The sequence below is a fragment of the Frieseomelitta varia genome, unplaced genomic scaffold (genome assembly GCF_011392965.1).
Source record: "Frieseomelitta varia isolate USP_RPSP 00005682 unplaced genomic scaffold, Fvar_1.2 scaffold_886, whole genome shotgun sequence".
NCBI classification, from domain to species: Eukaryota; Metazoa; Arthropoda; class Insecta; order Hymenoptera; family Apidae; genus Frieseomelitta; species Frieseomelitta varia.
This window is the reverse complement of record NW_025110685.1, coordinates 841,232-861,190: the sequence shown is the minus strand read 5'-3', so window position 1 is coordinate 861,190 and position 19,959 is coordinate 841,232. Positions and strand designations below refer to the sequence as shown.

Below are 19,959 nucleotides of genomic sequence, written 5' to 3'. Positions count from 1 at the left end.
GCCAGTTCGGATCTCTGGCGCTAGTTCGTCTAACGTCGAAGCAATTAGACGAGTAATCTCTCAGGTACTTCTTATTCCGTGATACTCGAATCTCTGGAAGAGATTGGAAGAGATACCGGAGCGAATAAAGAGAGAGAGAGATATATACCTAACGTACAACAGTTGGAGGGAAAAATAAAAATGGGAAACGAACAGAGATGAGAGGAGAAAGAAGGGGAGACAAAAAAGAGGGGAAAGGAGAAAGTTGCGTACGAAGGGGGAGGCGAAATCAGAACGCACCCTCGTCCTCGTCGAGTCACGTTCCGCATCTTGCCGCGTGTCCTTCGAGCGGTGGATCGAGCCTACGGTAGTAGCATGGGTAGCGAGCGAGAGGAGCGAGCATGGTGCGTCGTACGCGGGCGCCGGCATCGTTGAACAGGGCAGGGAATAGAGCGCAGGATAGAGGGCAAAGTACAGGGCACGAGGCGGTGCATAACACGAGGCGGCAGGCACGACTGCAATTTCGGGGTTTAATAATGATCCCAGCCGACGGCTCAAGGCTGTATCCCGTGTCATTATACTGTGAAGTGGAGAGGCTGCTAATTAGTCATTAGCGTAGGAAAAAGACACCTTCAACAGGCTTGGTAGGTACAGGACGGGCAGTCAGCAACCCCATCCGACGGACGGTGGTGCATAGGTACGGCAAACTTGAGCAAACAGGGTGTAGCTTCTAGCCTACGTCTAATTGGACCCTAGCGACGTAAGTTCTACTAATTGAGACCAGGCCTGTAATTATCAGCCGCGCGACAAGGGCCTTCGTAAATTCGCCGAGGATCGACGGTCGTCGGTGAATACGTGTGGCTATGTGTCGGGCACGCGCACCTACCGCCACCGACTTGCACCGACTCGATCTAACACGCGAACGTGCTCTCCCGGATCCCGGAGACGCGCGTACGTACGTACGTACATACGTTCGTTGTTTCGTTTCGTTTCGTCTCGCGTCTTGGAACGTTGAACCTTCACGCGGGAGAAGCTCTGTATCGCGCGCGCGTTTACTCGAATCTTTGCTCGTGAGAGGAGGAAAAGACGGAGACGGGGCAAAGGAAAATACATGTATGTACACTTAATTGAGACTTGTGATATCACTTGGCGAGCGAGTGGCATTAATTCAACGCGGGGCCGAAAATTTTTTCCTCGGCATAAGTATTTCATAAACGTCCGCCCGGCCGTGTACCACTAATTTGCATCGTGTATCTATGCATATATTTCATGGTCTAGAAGTTATTAGTCTCGCTCCAGTAAGCGCGATACAGTTTGCAACCTATGACTAATTGGAAGTCGGTAACGTAGCTGCAAGTTTCGCTAATTGAGACGACCAGTTTAGTAACTACTAGAGAGCGCACGAAGGGCGTTCTCGGGGAAAGGAAATTTCTCAAGGAGAATTCGAATCAACCGGCGAGCCTTAATTTCGCTTCGGCTACACACACCCCCGCGTCTCGGCCCCGTCTCTGCCCTTGCGCGTTCCTCTTCGCTAGTCCCAACCTAGCTACCACCATTCCCGACGTACCGCCACTTTCGTTCGTTCGTTCGTTCGTTCGTTCGACGTCGCGCGCGCGCGCCAGATTAACGTTTAATTAAGCATTGGCGCTTAACTACTGGCGGCCCCGGCGTTGATTTCACCGGTCATAGTTTCCGGTGATATAAAACGAAATCGCCGGCTGATACGGCAGCACTTTCGAACCGACTCGTCCAATTAACCAGCGCGCCCGGGAGGACGCGTTTAATCGTCCCAATTATGGCCGCGCGCGCCACCCAGAAATTTCGCTCAGCTCCGGCTTCTCTGGGAAATTCGCGCCCAAGACAAGATCGTTTGCCGCCCGACCACGGATCGTTCCTTCATCTTTCGATGACGCTTAGGTAGAAGCAAGAGAACGAAGGAAATAATATGCAATCGCGTTGGTTCGATGCTCGAGCACCGAACCTTTCTAAAGCTCGAATTTTCATCTCTCCAACTCACGGACGCATTTCTATTTGTACAATGGATAGCAAAATACTTTTTTCGTCTTTGCAGGATGAGACTTTTATTTTAATACATCTGTTAAAATTACAATTACAATTGACGAAGAACAACAAGGTAGTGATATATCCTTTAGTTCGCGAAATCTTCGAAGATTACAGAAATTTGACGAAGCAAGCTAGTCCGAATAGACACGAATTGAAATACGCTTCTCCTGTGAAAAACGCATTTTTAAAAACGCGTCCTCGATGCCTGTCACGATCTCGCGTTCGAACACATCGTCTCCGGATACACTTCGGAAGACGTATAAATTTCACAGCGGTCGCATAACGAATCCAGCCGGGTGGAAAGAAGAGGAGATAGCCAAAGGGCGAAGTTGAGAAGGAGACGCAGGGAGGAGACACACGGAGGACGAGGCAACGAGAGGTGAATGAAGTGGGAAAAAAAGAGAAGAAGCCTGAAGTCGGAACAGTGGCCGAGGAAGACGGAGGATGGCAGAGAGAGAGAGAGAGAGAGAGAGAGAGAGAGAGAGAGAGAGAGATGGAAGGGGGAGAGAGGCAGGAAGATAGGTAGAGCCAAATTTTAATTTCACCCCTAACAAGGGATGGTACGGAGTAGGGTGCTCCTCGGCCCCTTCGGGACCATGCTATTCCATCCTTCAGAATCATTATATCGCCAATTAGAAGATAGCGGAGCTCGCCGACGCCTAACAAGCTTCCTGGGGAGACAGATCTACTCCCGATCTTACCGTTATACGCGCTGGCAACCGTACGGCCGTTGCTGTCTTCGTAGCGAGAGAGCTCGTTATAAAATATTCTTCTAACCTCTCTCTCTTTCTCTCTCTCGTTCGTACTCCGGCGCGAATCTATCTCTCTTCAGCTCTGTTTTTCCTCGCTCTGTGTCGTATCTCAGCGTCCAGATATTTTCGAAGCCTCGCGCTAATTAGCCGGCAACTACGCTAACGATTATCGCCGCGAATTAACCGCGGAATTTCGTCTCGTCGTCGTCGTGTTTTATTCGAACGTTTCTCCGTTTAATCAACGGGGAAAGAGTCGTAAACGATGGCAGGAACTGGAATCAAAAACGGGGAGGCGAATCGTGCCAAAAGACGACGAGTTCGAGATCGAGATAATGGTATATCCGTGCGCCGACTTTTGAATTCCACGAACGTCGCGAGTCCTTCTCCCCGCAGCGAGTTTCGCCCGCTCGCTGAAAATGTACAACGCGCATCAATACGAAACGTTTCACCGCTTGACGCGGCTCCCATTAAACCATCCTCGAGGAAACAATGTTCGCGCAACGCCGTTGCTAGCCCGTGGAACGACGACGACGACGACGACGACGACGACGACGACGACATGTCGAAGAAAGCGACAGCCTTGAGGTTAGCTGGAGAAAAGCGAAATAGAATTGTTCGGTGATATACGAAGAATACAGGGATGGATGGTAGGCGGATGCACGTGGATGTCGCCATAGATAGGGGAGAACGGGGAATTCAATTTAAACTTATATTTTTGCCCCTGCCAGATTCGATATGATAAATTTCAATCGAGGTATAAAATATAAAATTGCTTTTTACCGAGCAATCATCGACGGCCGTGGGCGTCTGTAACTCTTTGCTCTGCGTACACACGTATCTATTTACTCGTGACGTCGTAGCCATTTTCCTCGTCAAGATTCCAGCTCGATATAATTTTCAGCAGTGGATCGCGCATAGAAAGGTGCATTGTAACGAGTTTTAACCTGTGTCTTTGTTAAAATTCATTTGTTAAATAAATTTCACACTTTTATTCCTTTCCTCCCTCCCCCCTTTTACGAGTATTGATCGTCCCTTTTTTATACGTGGCAAAAAAGTCACATTTTACAAATTCTTACAAAACTTGCCGACCCTGTCGGTCGTTGCAACATTGAAAGGATCCTACGGTGAAAAATTTTCATTACCACTGGATAGGAGGGAGGGAAGAGGAGGGAGGGAATGAAAATTCGGAAAACAGCAGCCCTCGTACGCTAGAACAATCACGGTAATCGTTTTCGAGTGGATGTACACCATTATTGGACGCGGGACTGTACGACCCCTCGAACGGACTGTATACCGGTGTAATGTTTATTTTTGCCACGTTTATATCCGCGGTAGAAAACAGCCCCGGGCCGAATATTCCGTTCACGTGGGTCGGAGCGGCCGGCCGGATGACACAGAGACGCGTGTTTCGAATTTCGCGACCGCCATTATCGCGCTGCGCGAGCAAGATATACCCCCGCGCATATTTATTAATAAGGTTTCTCTATTGTCGGCCGAAGGACCATTCATTTGGCGCGATGGCGGCACGGTCGCCGGCTGCACTCACGTTCGCCGCCTGTAATTAATAGTCGATGCCACGATAAAACGCAAAATTAATTACGTCGTACGGTGAAGAATAGCGCGGCGCGACCCAGCCGAGGTTTACAGCGATCGCGTCTGCGCAATCTCGCCGATCGCCCTCGGGGCCAATATCGCCGTCGAATTCCTCGCGTACACGCGGATTCTTCTCCTGTTTATTCGTTTAAACAATTGCCGGTGATTTGGTTTTCGCGGAAACCAAACTTGACATTCCTGTCCGTTTGTCGAGACGAGCAGAGACGAGATCGAATATCAGATCGGTGAAGGAAGAGATCGATGGGAGAGGTGGCGAACCGAAACGATCGAAATCACCGTAGCGACAGAGAGATGGGGCACTCTTCGATCGCGGGATCGGTATATATCGAGAGGTATCCCTCTCGAAAATCCTGCCCCCTTTTCCATTTCGCCGGCTCCCGCTAATCGGAACGACGAGAATGTTATGGAAGAAAGTTGGCGTACGCGTTTCAAAGTCCTTCGGAGCCGAGGCGAGGTAAAATCGACGCGGCGCGGCGCGATACACTTTTCTCGGTAGGCAATATTCATAAATCACCCTACAGCCCACCCCGGGCATTCTCCTGCCCCTCTCTTATATACGCTTAGAATAAGCACCCCTTTTCCTGATAGAGGGATGCAGCGTCGGGGTCAACTCCATTCTAGCGCCGTCCTTCTTCAGCGAAAGAAAGCCCGAGCCACCGAAGAGGGACAGCGGCAACGACTCTTTCTGGCGGAAAGAGGAGAGGCTCTGCACGATGGAAAGAGAGGCCCGAGGGAAGGGTGAAGACGGGGGAGACGAGCGAAAGAGAAAGATGAGGAGCAAGAGGGGGAGAGAGAAGGATGGAGAGAGAGTTAGGAAACGAAGGCTACGGAGCCTGTAGCCGAAGACGGCGTTACTCCGTGCTACGGGACTCGCTGAGAGGGGGTGGTCTCAGATTCTATTAAGATCTCAGTAAGTCTTGTTACACGGAGAGGCCACGCCGCAAATCTCGCAATAAAACAGCCACCGGTATAACACCGATTCCGAGGGACCGTCTCTCGAACGACGAGTCTCTCTCTCTCTCTCTCTCTCTCTCTCTCTCTCTCTTTCTCTTTCTCTTTCGTTGGTTCCTTCACCTCGCTAGTGTACGCGTGACGTCGACGACGATGCCGAGCGTCTGCAGCGTCGCCGCCTCCTCGAATACGCTGCCAAACAGCCGCTCCGCGTGGACGCGGCACGTACACGAGACCATCGGAAGCGGAAGTCTCGGTTAATCCGGGGAGAAAGCTGCGGCTAACGGTTATCCCCGTCCCTTTCCTCCCGAAACCGCTTTAAATCGCCCGGCTCTTTGATTCAAGCGACTCGCACGGGGCAAGTTTTTAATAGATTTTTCAGAAATCTATTACGCGACATAGAAGATTCCTTTTGCGCGAGAGATTTTTAGTGAACGGCAATTATAGGGATTGAACGAATTTAATTTTCCCATAATACGGACGGAAGAAAGTTCGAAGAGTTTCGGTAGAGATTATTACCAACATTTCAGACACGAGGAATTATTAATATTGGTATACACGCAGATACGAGTATCGGATTCTCTTTCTTTCGTCTGCCGTAAGCTCGGCGAGATTTCCATTCAATTCCTCGCTTTAATGTCGATCGATGTGAGACACGTAGACCAGCAAAGAATGACGGGTTTCTCCATAGAACAGAGAAACCGTCCGAAATGTTTCGATAGGTTAACAATATTCCAAAGTGACGAGCCAATTAACTAACCAAAGATACAAAGTCAACAAACGGAGGAGGGGGTCCGAGGCAAATCATCGAGCCAATTTCTCATCTGCAAAAGAACGTCTGCGTCTTGGGTAAAAGACCTCGCTGCCCGCTGCAAGAATAATCCTGGACAAATAACGCGGAACTGAATAAACGAGACAATAGAAGCTTAAAAGGTAAATATGAAGATCGATGACGCGGGCGCAGGGAGTAGCAGTAGCACCAGCAGCTGCGGCGGCGAGGCAAGAATCGTGCGCTCGAGGAGGATCGAACGCGAGCGAGGCGGAAGAGGAGGGCCGGCCTCCGGGCAAGGGTCCGAAATCAATCAAAACATTAATTGAAAGAGCCGAGAAGACAACGGCGCGGCGCCCGTTCGTCTAAGGCGGTAGCTACGGATACTCTTGATAATCGAAAGATATCCTGGCCAATAGCCGGCACGCCCGACCGACGACTACCAGAGAAGGAGAAATAGAAAGAGAAAGAGGATAGGTAAGGAGAAATCGAGAGCCACGGAGGGTGGATGGAAGGAAACAAAGACGGACAAACAGTGAGATAGACGGAGCGAGTGCTCTGGTGTGGTCGCGAGCAAGAGGAAGGAACTTTCTTCCTTGTTCGTTTATGTTCAAGATGGGTCGAGGAAACGTACGGGGGAAGAAAATTCGCGGCACGAAGAGAGGGGAGAGAGAGAGAGAGAGAGAGAGAGCTGTGGCGACGACCGATAGCGAACAGCCGTGTCGAGGCGATAGGAGAAACGTTTAACAAAGGGAACAAAGTCATTTTAACCCGGTGACACGAAACGAGCCGTCATTGTTCGCGGTTCAGAGTGGAGGAACTCGTCCGTAATCCCGCGAATCGGAACGAGATCGGGCGGCAGGGGGCAACACGTAGAAAAGTTATAACGAGTGACGACGACGACGGCAACGACGACGATCGCGTATGATCGACCGGTAACCCTCCGTCGAGAGAGAGAGAGAGAGAGAGAGAGAAGGGCACGGGCAGAAAAATTGTTTATCGGGCTGGTAAACTCGATCATTCTGGTCAGTTGATTCGATTCGTTCGTAATGTACCGCAACCGCTGCTAATAGTACACGGACAGTTAATGAACGCGATCTCTATTCAATTGTGGACTGGCGTTATTAGTAGAAGCGAGCGTAGCCGCTTTATTAATTAATGAATCGATTTTAGTCGGTGGCCGGTTAATTATTCAACGTCGGTCGGCATCGGTGCAACTGCAAATGGTTCTTTAATGATCAGGAGGGGGAGGGGGAGGAGGTGGTGGAGGGTTGGAGAGGGGGAGGGAGGGGGACAGACCGATATTGCGCGTTTCCACCGACCGGCTCGGCTCTCTCTTCGTTCTATTCTATTCCATCCTGTCTTCGTCCCGTTGCCGCTTTGTCCGCGCGGTTAACGTGCCTCCTGGTTTTGCGTGTATGCATGTTCGATCGAACGTCGCGCGGGAAATCTTCGCCACCGGAAATCGTTCGCCGGTGCTCGCCGCAAACGATCACCCGGCTCCGTAGGATCGATCGACGTTGGCGAAATTCGCGTAATCCGCCGATTACCTCTCATCGAACGGCGAAAACAGGATGGCTGGCTGGCTGGCTGGCTGATTGGCGAACAGAACGAATTAAAGTTTCGGTTGTAATTGTATTCGCATTCGCGTGCGACCGCGGACCGTCCCTTTCCCCTTCGCCACCAACTCGTCCGCCCGCCGCTCCGCTCGCGGCGAACGGAAGAAGGTGGCACGCGAAAAATTCGAACGAACGCGACCGCCGAGACGGTCGATTTCCCAGGAACGTCGAACGCGGAGAATCGCACGCGGATCGCGGAGAAGATATTCGAACGTTCGCTGAAAAATCTCTTGCAAATGGAATATCGGGGGCCGACGCCCAGAAGGACGAGAAGGACTAGAAGGACGAGGCACTGCCACCTGGCGGAGTGCCTAAGGACCCACGGGAAGCTTCAATCGTCGTAAAAGCAACGCCTCTGGATAGGGACGGCAGGAAGGAGAGGGCGAAAGGGGAAGGCAAACGGGTGTGGGGTTAGAAGTTAACTTAGAAGTTCGCGGGTGAATCGCCGTGGACGGGACGAGGACGGAGAAACCGAACATTCCCTCGAAACTGGTAAGAGACGGGGGCGTAGAGGTTCGAACGAAAGCTAGAGAGAGAGAGAGAATGAGAGGGAGAGAAGAAGGGAAAAGGGAAAACGAAAGGCGGAAGAAGAGCAGAAAAGGATAGCGCACGATGGTCAGTCCCGGAGATACACGTTCGACCGGTGCACCCGACTTAAGAGGATTACATTTGATATTTCGATCGGGCAAAGTGGCTTTTTATTGGACATTCGCCTCGGAATTATCGCTGACGCGTGTCGAAAGACATTACGCGTGGCCGGTATTATTAAATTATATCGCAACTGACGCGGTCCCCTATAACCTTTTTTTCGGTAACGACGACATAGTATATGCCTCGTCGCGAGAACTACTTTTGCAAAATCAACATTCGATCATCTACATCGTAATTTCACTGTATCCTGTCTTGACAAACAGAAGCGTCGTTGCCCATTATACCGGTGCAAGTGCGTCTGATGTACCTTAACGCGAACAATGAAGAACGAAAAGGAGCGAAGAGCGAAAGGTGCAGGAAAGAATCGAAAGAGCGTTAATTGCGGCGTTATCGCACAACCGCTGCAGATTCAATTCCAGCGGCGTACAAAAGCAACAGACAATTGCCGCGAATATCAACCGCGCGTCTCTAGGCTAAAACGGTGAAACGTTGTTACATCCACGTGGCGCGGATAGCTGTCGTTGCTGCAGCAGCAGCAGCAGCAGCAGCAGCAGCAGCAGCAGCAACATCGACGCGACGCGACACGACACGAGTCGCGGCGTCACGGTCATACTTCTGCTTTTAGCCGGAGCTAATTAGCTGCACCAATTTGTCGGTGTAAAATAAACGTTTGCCTCGCCCGACCGTCTCTCTCGCTCCAGTTTTCTCAATTTATTTGTGAACTGTGTGCGCAACGGAGCCATGGCTGTCAACGTACCGTACGTACAGCACACACAGAGACGAGACGATCGCACAGCCTGGCTGTTCATCGTCCAAAAGCCTCCTCCGCCTCCTCTGCCATCGTTTCAACCACCGTCAAGCCTCCATCTTTCTGTCTCCGCTCCTTGTTCGTCTGCCGCGGACTTCAAACGAAATAATTAAGTCACTCCGTTCGGGAGGACGACTAACGAGATCGCCGCCGCTACTAAAACTGGCGCCAATTATTGAAATTCAAACGACCGGATAACCTCGCATTTCTCGGCACGACCAACGGACAGCCCCTTAGGTATCCGGTCGCGGTGGATCGCCACCACGTCACGAGCGTCTTGCCAGAGGGAGAAAGACTAACCGAAGATATAGAGTAAAAGACAGACCGACAGATAAGAGGTTCGATCAGATACGATCGATGAACAAACAGAGGAGTTACTCCGAGGAAGTCGTAAAAATGAATTTCGACGCGATTTCAACTGTCCGTCTGTTACGCGTTGAATGTCCTGAAATTTCATTTACAAGCGAACGTTGCGTCGATCCCGTGCGTGAAAATAATTAAAAACTGTAGACTTTTGATTTCGAGATCGATCGTCTACGGTAGCACGCCGTTTCATGAATGAAATTTTACAGTTTGCGCGAGGAGGATAAACATCGGCTGGCGTTGCGTATCAGAGTCAATTAAAGTGAACGGTCGGCGCTTCGTTCGTAATAACAACGGGTTATTGTGCCGCGAACGTGGAAACGTCGCGTCTCGCGCGGTAATTCCACTCGCGTTGATTGAAAAGAATTCCCTGGTTATCCGCGAGCCAACAACAAAGTAATCGAGCGCCACCTTGACGCTGCGAGCGTTAGCGCAGCAATGTGCCAGCATTTGACGGGATGCAGATTAAGCTCGCTTCTAAGGAATCGGTATCGCTAACCGGCAACCATACGAACGCGCTGCGTTCCCTTCGATGCCAACGGCGACGAGGACAGTGTCAGCGATGATGACTAAACGTCGCGGTTAAAACGCGCCAATCAGACCGACGAAACACACAAAAAAAAAAAATCAGAGGCGATAATAGCAGACCGCTCGCCTGGTCTAACGCGCGATATATCGAGCTAGCGTGTAATTTCTACCTTCCATTTGTCTCTCGTTCATTCTTTTTTTTCTTTTTTTCTTCTCTTTCATTTGCCACCTTTCGCATGCAAAGCGGATTACGCGGAATTTTATAACAATTTTCGAACTACGCGGATTGAGCGGGAACAACGAGCGCGCGCGCGCACGTTAATCGCACCACTATGGAAAGGGCAAATGCGGTTTTCACCGGAAGTCCCTGTTAAATTGAACGTGTGATCGCGCTCGGACCGACTGGACCGACCGAGTGGAACTTGTGAAATTTGAATTACACACCACATTTCCAATTCCTCTCTCGCGTTTCGTTTTTATCACTCCAATTAGCGATTACATTAAAAAAGAGAGAGAGAGAAAGAGAGAGAAGAAAGAAAAGTATGTTAAAGAGAAGATGTAACGACTCTGTCGAATGTAAAAAATCATTATTCCGCGACGAGTAACGAAAATGTTCAAAAACTTACCTAAAAGAAATCGAAGCTCGAGCCAGTTTCCACGGGTAGCTTGTGCCGTGCACGGTTCTCCAGATTCCCTCCGTCACGTGACACTACACCAGCTGCACAGAACAACGTTCACTATTTGTCATTCGCCTCCCCATGAAATTCGTAGCGCGAAATTCGTTCGGGTATGCACACGGGTCGTCGCAACGGGGACGTTATCGCCGATCGCGAAGAAATCGTGGTTATTCTATCGCGAAACGAGTCATGCCGCGGTTTCCTTTCAACACCGTTGAACGAAGGGACTTTGGAAGAGGCGACAGGAGTCACGAAACCGCCTGCTCGGCGGTCAATTGTAAACTACCGAGCACCGCGTGCGACCGCGGCACGCCACCGAAAGTGATAAATCCCCACTTCTCCCGGCGCTTACCCCTCCGGCCGCCCCACTCTCGCGCTTTCGCTCCCACCGAGCGCCAGATTTCCACCCCGACGTCACTGCTTCCCCGCCGGTGACGGTCTTCCCACTCCACGTCAGTCACACTCGACCGTCATCGCACCCGTATATACACGAACCCGGGGAACTCGCGCGCCAGCCGAAACCCGTATTTGCACCCGCCATCAAACGCAACCCGCACTCGCTGCCCCCCCACTCCCGCCTATCATCGAACCATTTACGCTGCCGCGCAGTTTAACTGCTACTCGAGCGAAATTCTTGGCAACGAGGAGGTGGTAGGGGGTAGGGAGACTCGCGTTTCAAGTCGATTAAGACGATGATCAATGCATCGGAGTGGTATCGGCCCCGGAATATGTTCCCACGAGTCGAGTGCGCGGACTCGATCGGACGAGAGAAATAAGGGGATCGTAAGTTTTCTTGTTACCGTTTTTTATTCTTTTCTTTTCATTCTTTCTTTTTTTTCTTCTCCTTCTTCCTCCTTTTTTTAAAGAGGACGATCGACGATTCGACATTTGACTTGTATATTCGATGTAAGTTAATTAAAGGCGGGAATAACGAAGTCGGCCGATGCGGGTCGTTGGAATGGCAAAGGAGAAAAGAAGCACGATGGAATCGTTTCCACGATGCGCGACTCAATAACCACGCGGGCATCGCTCGTAGGAACAGGAGTGTCTCTAATTACCGTCCTTTCGAGGATAAACCAACGAAGGGATCGCTTTGAATCGTTGTTGAAAGTGTGGGTGTGCGTTTCTGTGTGTGTAAACGCGCGCAATGGAGCTAAATGGAAAGAGAGGCCAACGAAAAATGAAACGACAGAAGATAGAATGGATGGAAGAAGGGAGTGATAGTAGAAGAGAAAGAGAGAGAGAAAGAAAGAGAGAGGGAGAGAGCGGAAGAGGAAGGGAGGAGAAAAGAGATCGTGTGGTGGATCGCAACCCGAGTCGAGACATAGCGACGGTGGATTAACCACCGAAGCGGCGTGCTCGCATCGTAGAATTCCACCCCTAAAATCGCCCCTACGAATACCCTACCATTCCTCGACGCGAGCCGAACGCAGGGATGGCATCCCTACTATATGTCCGGTTCTCCCGGCGGGAGACGCGTCTACCACCCCTACGAGGCCACACCTCCCATTACAAAAATTACACTGGTCGCTGATTTAGTGTTCTGCGCCGGTTCTTGGGGGTGTCCGCGGGGCAAAGCGAGGAACAGAGGCTCGGGTGCTGGCGCGGTAGCGCTCGAGGGTACCTCGTGAGTCCAGGGTGGGGACGTAAGTAATGAAAGGGTTGCCGCCAGCTTCGAGAATCACGGAATCATTCGCCAGATTAAATTAGAAAGGCTACGACCTTTTTTTTTTCCCCACTCCCATCACTATCCACACCTACGGAGCCACCCCGAGCGAAATGGATTAGGCCATGTTTACTACCTACCATCGACCATGGGGTCTCCTTTTTTAATTACCGGCTGATTTATGACTGCCCTCTGATTAAATCAGCGAGAAGAGTGGATTACTCCCGCGAAATGACATTTCTCTGAAACTTGTTCGATTCGACGTTTTATACGTTTCTCCGTTTCGTCCTCGATTTACCCGCTCGGTCTTCCGCCCACCGAATTCGCCCAACCCCACTTGCCCGAGCGTTCTCGATCGGTGCGCGGCTAAATTTAACGTCCGCCAAGTTTCCGGTTCACGGGAAACGCGCCGCTCTATTTTTCGAATCGGGATTTCGACGCGTCGGTTTACAATCCGCATCCACACTTTTTTTTTTCACCCCCACTGCTCCTCCCTGCCTCTCCCTCCCTGTTCACCGACATCACCGTCATCGCTGTCACACATGCACACGCACACGCACACGCACATAGACACGCACGTACAACAACGCTCCCTTTCCCTCTATTTTTCGCGAGAACGGAACGAAATTGGGGCGATTGCCAGGTTTCATCTGCAATCTGGAACGAAACTATGTTGAATTTAATTTCGTAGAATATCGCGGGGTGGTCCGACAGCCGGGATGCTTTTAACTCGCGGTGGTCAACAACGAAACGTCCCCGCCGGGGCGAGAACCTCGTCGACGGGAGTCCCGTGTCGCTTTGCTCGCTCGAACAAGCGACGCTCGCGCGAGGGACGGACACATTTTTTTCAAAATGATGAAACGCATCAAACGCACAGGCGGACAGTTTTCGACAGAGATCGGAGACGAGATCTTTCAATCACGTCCATTACGAGTATTTGAAAAGCGTGGCGCGTTCGCGAACGACGAACTCGTGATCGTGGCTAGGTCAAAGATCGAATAGATGAAAGATCCGACGGAATAGAGAAGCGGGAAAGGAATACGAGGAGATAAGAGGGGGACGAGTAACGGAGGACGAGAGAATGCGAGACTGGGGGAAAGATCAGAATGAAGAAAACAGAGAGAGTGAGGGGGAAGGTGGAAGATGGGAAAGGTACTAATCACTTCTAGGGACTTTAATGGAGGTTTTCTGTACGCCGTCTACTTTGTCCACGACTTATACTACTTCGAATCGGTTGGAAGTAGAGTATTTGGGAGAAAAAGCAGCCGGAGAGTAGCGTTACGTGTATTAAACTAAACGGCACTCGGCTAGCTAGCTGGTTAGCTCTCTCTCTTTCTCTTTCTCTCTCTCTCTCGTCTGGCCAGACTGGCGAGCGCACGCTCTCTTGTCTCCCGAAGAAACGTTCCGTGTCGATGCCGAAATAAATTCTACGGCTGCCAGCCGCAAGCCCCCGTGTGCCCGACCCATTCGAGTTTCGCCCCCTGAAACGGATTTATTTAGCGTTCGTTAATTAAGAGAGAGCCCCGCGCGCTGGTTTCAACTTCTAAATTCGATCGAGCTTTTCTTCGATAAAACCTAAATTTCCCGTAGTCACGCGATACACCCCTTCGTTCCCCCGGGGTAATTGCCGGGATGTTGCGCCAAAACAGGGAACGCGATTCGACGCTCGTTCTCGTTAACGAATCCCCAACGATAATTACGTATTTGTTTCTCGACGTACCGGACGTGAAAATTTCTCTTTAGAAAAGTCGTCGCTCGTATTTTTTTCAGAAAGAGAGAGAGAGAGAGAGAGAGAGAGAGAGAGAGAGAGAGAGAGAGAGACTGATACTCCAAAATACCAAATTTCCAATGATTTTCGCGTTTATTTTCCGCGCCGAACGTAAGAAGCGAATTTGCAAAAATTCGACTATGCAAGTTTGACCAAAACGCAAAAAACAGAGCCTGGATATTGATATCCTGGACGGAGGATGATTCTCGACGAGCAAGAGGACATAACACACACGCGCCAAGAGAGAGAAACGTGCCGAGCCCCGTCTTCAAAGTTCCCACTCGACTCGAAGTGCATCCTCGCTGTCTGTGTCCCGCTCTCAACGTCCAATACGGGCGAAGGTAGCGCGCGTGTTCGCGCTCCGCACGCTCCGCTCTCGTGGATTTATTATGCATGGGCCTGATGTATCGGACATCGGCCGGACAGCTACGTGGAGTGTGCCCGGGCGTGTGTATTAGTGCCGCTCAAGTGGCGTTGGCCATCAACGGAGGTAGACGTTATTCTCAAGAGTGGACCGGGAAAGGACGACTGGCGTAGGATAAAAAGAAAGATCGTGCGACTCAGTGGGAGTAGATGAGAGTAGCTCCACTACCTCCGACTGACTCTCCTTTTTCAAAGCTCCTCTCTCTCTCTCTCTCTCTCTCTTTCTCTTTCTCTCTCTCCTGTCCGTCTGCGAGGCAACTTCTATTCGTCTACCTCTACGAATCTTCCATCTTTTCGTGACACGCGAGCCGACGCACACGCGAATCGAACATATTTTCATTACGGTCGATCGTCCGTTCCCAATTAGTCGTTAATTACTCCCGAACGTCTTGTTCTCGTGCCGTGAGTTATACACGTGCGCGTGCGAACGTTCGCCCGGTAGTTCGCGAGATCGCGCGTCGTACCCTCTTAAAAATGCTCGGCCCGTTTTGCATCTACGCGGAAAAATATTTACGCAGCGAGAGCGCGCTGTTCGCCTCGTCGGTGTTGCTGCACGTAACCGTCTGCAACGCGAGCCTCGTACACGATCCGTCCCGTTGCTGCCCGTTATCCAAACACGTACGTATCGTGGCCATCCTCCGTGCAACGTCAAATATTTTTTCGAGCGTGAACTCGGCAAACAACCGGTCAGTTTTTTCGCCTATTAGGCGATACGCGTCGCGCCAACCCCGGGGACAGGGGGCGGATCGATCTGAAAAAAAAAAAAAAAAAAAAAAAACGGAGACTGCCGAACTCCTCGTCTTTCGTTTCTTCCGTTCCATCTCCGCGAATAGGAAGCGGAAAGAATTTCGTCGTGACGCGCAAGCCCAACAGTCGACGATTAATTCAATTACGCCGAAATAGACTGTTGGGTGGTTTGTTCCCTCCCTCGGAGATTTCGCTTCATTTGAATAATCACGGGGCGAGGGGGGGCAAAGGGAAACGAACGCGCAACCAGTCCTCGATTGAAACCTCCTTAGCGATATCAGCGTGTAATTCAAATCGGTAGCTACCGTCTAGCGATCTCTCTTTCCTTCTTCTTCTTCTTCTTACTCTTGCTCCTGGTGTATTACTTTCGTCCCTTGTTCTTCCCCTTTTTCTTTTCCACGATCCTCCGCAAAGGTGATTATGAAAGCTCGGTCAGGTTAAATTACTTTTGGTAACGTTAACTGCCGGCTTGGTGCTTCGATGAAGATAGCGCTTACAGGGGTTTGCCGGCGGTACGGGGGCGGGTTTCCGCGCACCTGTCGAGTTTCCCACAATTTTGCGCGCCGGCTCGCACGTTTACAGACATTTCGAGAGGGCGTGCCAGCACCGACTGGAAAAAGAAAGCCTTCTCTCTCTCGCTCGCTCGCTCGCTCGCGAGAGGGTTCTCGCATCGGGAATCGCTGGGGTCCATTTAATGCGATTAGAGCATCCCCGCTATCATCACGGCCTGTTTGATTCGCCTTTTTGCCGCGAGCCTCGTAATGTCTCCGTTCTTCTCGTCCGTCCATCCCCTTCTCCCTCCCTATTCGTGGCCATTTTCGATCCTACTTTCGCGTTTTTCGCGACTCCGTCTCTCCAGGCTTTCCTTGCCAGTTCGTGCTTGTTCGCGTTAATGGCCAAACGATGCCTGGTTCTTCGAAACCGCGTTGCTTTTCAAATCTCGCTGAGTTCGCTCTCGTTCGTCTTTTTTTTCCTTTCTTTTCTTTTTTCGTATTGTGTAGCGAGGAACTTGCTTGCCATTTTTATCGAGGAGACTGCTACACGGCTCGAGAGGCGACGCGAGCTCGAAAAAGTGGCGAATAATTCGTAATTTTTCATTCGCGTAGTTTCATTCGATACCGTCACGCGACGGGGGTTATTAAGGTATCTATCATTCAATGGACGGCGTACATCTTCATCCTCCATTCGAAGTATCGATCGAGATAAACCGATGATAGATGGGCGTCGATTGCGAGACAGATGAGGTGGCACAGTAACCTGATTGCAACTGTATGCGATATCCGAATGGTAAAAAAGGGAACGTGCTTCCGGTCGTTTCGCACGAACTTTCTTGTAACTTTAGTAATCGGATTGCCAGTTAGTTAAATTTAGGCACTTGGCATTTACCTCGTCGCTCTATCATCCTGCGGTAATTTTAACCTTTTTTCCTTCAGAAAATCCAAAGGATGTATCTTTCGAGAATAATACTAGAAACATTGTATTTTACAATGTTACATTTGATTGGCCAAAAAGTAATTTTGTTCTAATACATTTACATCTTAAAATGCGTAATTTAATAAGAACGATTGTTCAAACTTGTTTTAAAAAGGATAACAAATGTCGGTTTCAACACAGAGAATCAAAGAGCAAAACAAAATATTTTCGTCATGTTTTTACTGTCTTTGAAAAGGGCAAAAAAAGATTGTGTCAAGCTCTGACAAGTTACAGCAGTGTCAGAATTAATTTGCCAAATTTCACCGCCAACGAGGATATCAAATCATTCTTGCAATTTATTTTTTCTTTTTTTCATCGAAGAAGAATTTTTTTTGAACGTGGCAGAGAAGGCAAAAGTTAATAGAACAAAATGATCGATATATTAATAAAGTTTTCGTTTCTCGTAAAGAAAAAAACTTTTTAGCCAACCTAATATCGCGCGAGTCTCGCCGCGAAACTTTAATTAATAAACTTTTTTTAATTAATAAAATTCGTATCTTTTTCGACAAAAAAAAAAAAAAGAATGAAAGTTTTAAGAATGATTTGATATCTTCATCGATGGTGAAATTTAACAAACCAATTCTGACACTGTCGTGATTTATCAGATAACTTTTCATAAGCTTGCATAGTTCTTTTTCTTTTTTTTCTTCTCGGAGATAGTAAAAATACGACGAAGGTGTTGCTTTTTGATTTTCTATTCGAAGCGCTTATTTTAAGATAATCGTAAAGATAAAAATATTCCCGTCTCTTCGACAACACTTTACCACTTAACGTGCTGGCCAGTTAAACGCCGTTATATTTAACGACACATTCTCACAGCGCTTTTTCTCTCTCGTTTCGGAGATGGTAAAAATACGACAAAAATATTGCTGTCTGATTTTCCTTTAATTTCGAAGCGCCCATTTTAAGATCGTAAGATCGGTAAAGAATAAAATATTCTCGTCCCTTCAACCACACTGAACACTTTACCGCTTCACGCGTTGTCCAATTAAACGTCGTTATATTTAACGACACATTTTCACAGCGCTTTTTCTCTCTCTTTTCGGAGATGGTAAAAACACGACAAAAATATTGCTGTTTGATTTTCCTGTAATTTCGAAGCGCCCATTTTAAGATCGGTAAAGAATAAAATATTCTTGTCCCTTCAAGCACACTGAACACTTTACCACTTAACACGCTGGCCAATTAAACGCCGTTATACTTAAACGATATATATTCTCGCGGTGCCGGTGTTTCACTTTATTCGCCGGATTACCGTTCGCGATGTTAATTACAGCCGCGACGCTGTAGCCGTGCATTTTTCGGCCTGGTTTCTTCGCTGTTGGTTAATTGTTCGGCGGCGGCGGGTTTAAGCTTGCGGTGTTCCGAGACACAGAGGGAACGCAATTTCATTACGTTTCCGATCCGGCGTTGTTGCAGACGTTGCGAGCGGCTCGCGCGTCCAAATCCAACGCGGTACAGGACCGCGACTATTAATTACGCCGTAACACGGTTAATTACGCCCGATTCGAAACTCCGCGCGAGAGCTGCACGGCCCCGCGCTAATGAACGCAATAACGGTCGGCCACGCAGGGATCGAAACACGCGGGGAAATCGCGGCGAAGAAAAACGAACGGCAGAAGCCCGGCATGCGCGGCTCTTCTCGTTGACCTAATTCGACGGTCAGCCGTGCTTACACCTTCCACTTCGACGCAATGCTACGACCCGTTTCCCGGGCCAGTTCGTTGACAGACCTGACAGATTTTAACAAAGAGAGCGATAAGTTCGTAACCGATCGATGCACACACGGCTCACGGTATAACATTTCTCTCCCGCTACGTCTTTGCTGACACGAGTGTGGCTTTGGTACGAGAAGCATCGAAGCACCCCTCATCGATCTGTTAATTAATTTGATTAATTAGATCAAAGATTTGGCAGAATTTTACGCACGACTGCGCAAAATGAATTTCGGCACGTGTGCCAATTATCTCGTGTAAATATTGGCACACTCGTCGAGCGTGTGACAGCAATTACGTATTAATTAATTAGATCCGAATGCATTTCATTTCGCGTTATTTAATGGTAGGTCCGTCGTCATCGTAAAAAAAATAGAATGTGGAATTTGACAAGAGAACGCGTTTTAAAGAGTTGGGAAATTACAGCCTCCGTTCGATATGTTTCGCAGCCGATTTTCGTTACTATTTTGCGACTCTTTTAACGAAACGTTTTGAGAAAATAAAATCTTTCCTCGCGGAGGGGAGGCGGAAGAAAAATTCTACCGTGAGCGTAACACATAGAACAGCTTCGCCACGCGAGACTATTAATATTTTATCGACGGGCTTTTACTATGAACAATGTTGACAGGGGATATTTTCAGAAAATAGGGGGAAAGATTGATCGTTTCCCTCAAATTGTTTTCCGAGAGTTAAACGCAATATGAAATTGCGATATGAAAAAAGCATGATCATTTCTCGCACGACGAACACTGCCCTTTACAACGTACACGAGTTGTTTTTACAACGCGATCTAATCAACTTTGCTTTATTTGTCACAAGAACGTAACGTAAATAACTGCAAATTCCGCTGCTTTCGATATCGACGTTGTTTTGTTATTTAATTAATATGACTCGGTACGAGCCGAGATATTAACTCGACGAATTTGCTGTCGTTGTTAATAACAGCGTTTATCGTCTGCCGTCTGTGAAGCATCGACGTCCAAATTGCTCGAATGCCATTAACTCGGACGGCGAAATCATCTCACGATACTGATAATTGGACTGCGAATATTTTTCATTGAACGCCTTACACATTCTGCGCACTTTTCAATCTTCAAATTTCCCAAATCGCAAGCACGGAGATCCCAAACAGCGTGCCAGTAATCCGATCATCTCGACTACTCGCCGTTTAACCGTGAAACGAGCCTGATCGCAATTAAAACGAACTCGAGGCATCTCGCATTTGACTCGAAGGCGTTCGATTTCCACGATATCGATTAATTCGCGTTTCGTTTGCGCGCTGCGTATATTTCACGCTGTTTTTCTTCTCCTTTTTTTTCCCTCTCTTTTTTTTTCTCTCTCCTTTTTGCAGAATAAACGTTGCAGGATACGAGGCAATCGAGGGGAGGTTAC

The 19,959-nt window shown here is 49.1% G+C and overlaps 1 protein-coding gene across 1 annotated transcript in view; it reads right to left on the bottom strand.

Moving 5' to 3' along the window:
• The window catches only part of LOC122537119 (LIM domain only protein 3-like), a 33,938-nt gene extending 15,303 nt beyond the window's left edge, over positions 1 to 18,635 (bottom strand). Inside the window, exons 1-2 of the mRNA XM_043670081.1 lie at positions 18,624 to 18,635; positions 10,725 to 10,816 (exon numbers count right to left, since the gene is read on the bottom strand). The gene's annotated coding sequence lies outside the window, so the exon portion shown is untranslated. The remainder of the gene's footprint in view (positions 1 to 10,724; positions 10,817 to 18,623) is intronic.
• Positions 18,636 to 19,959: the final 1,324 nt, after the last annotated feature.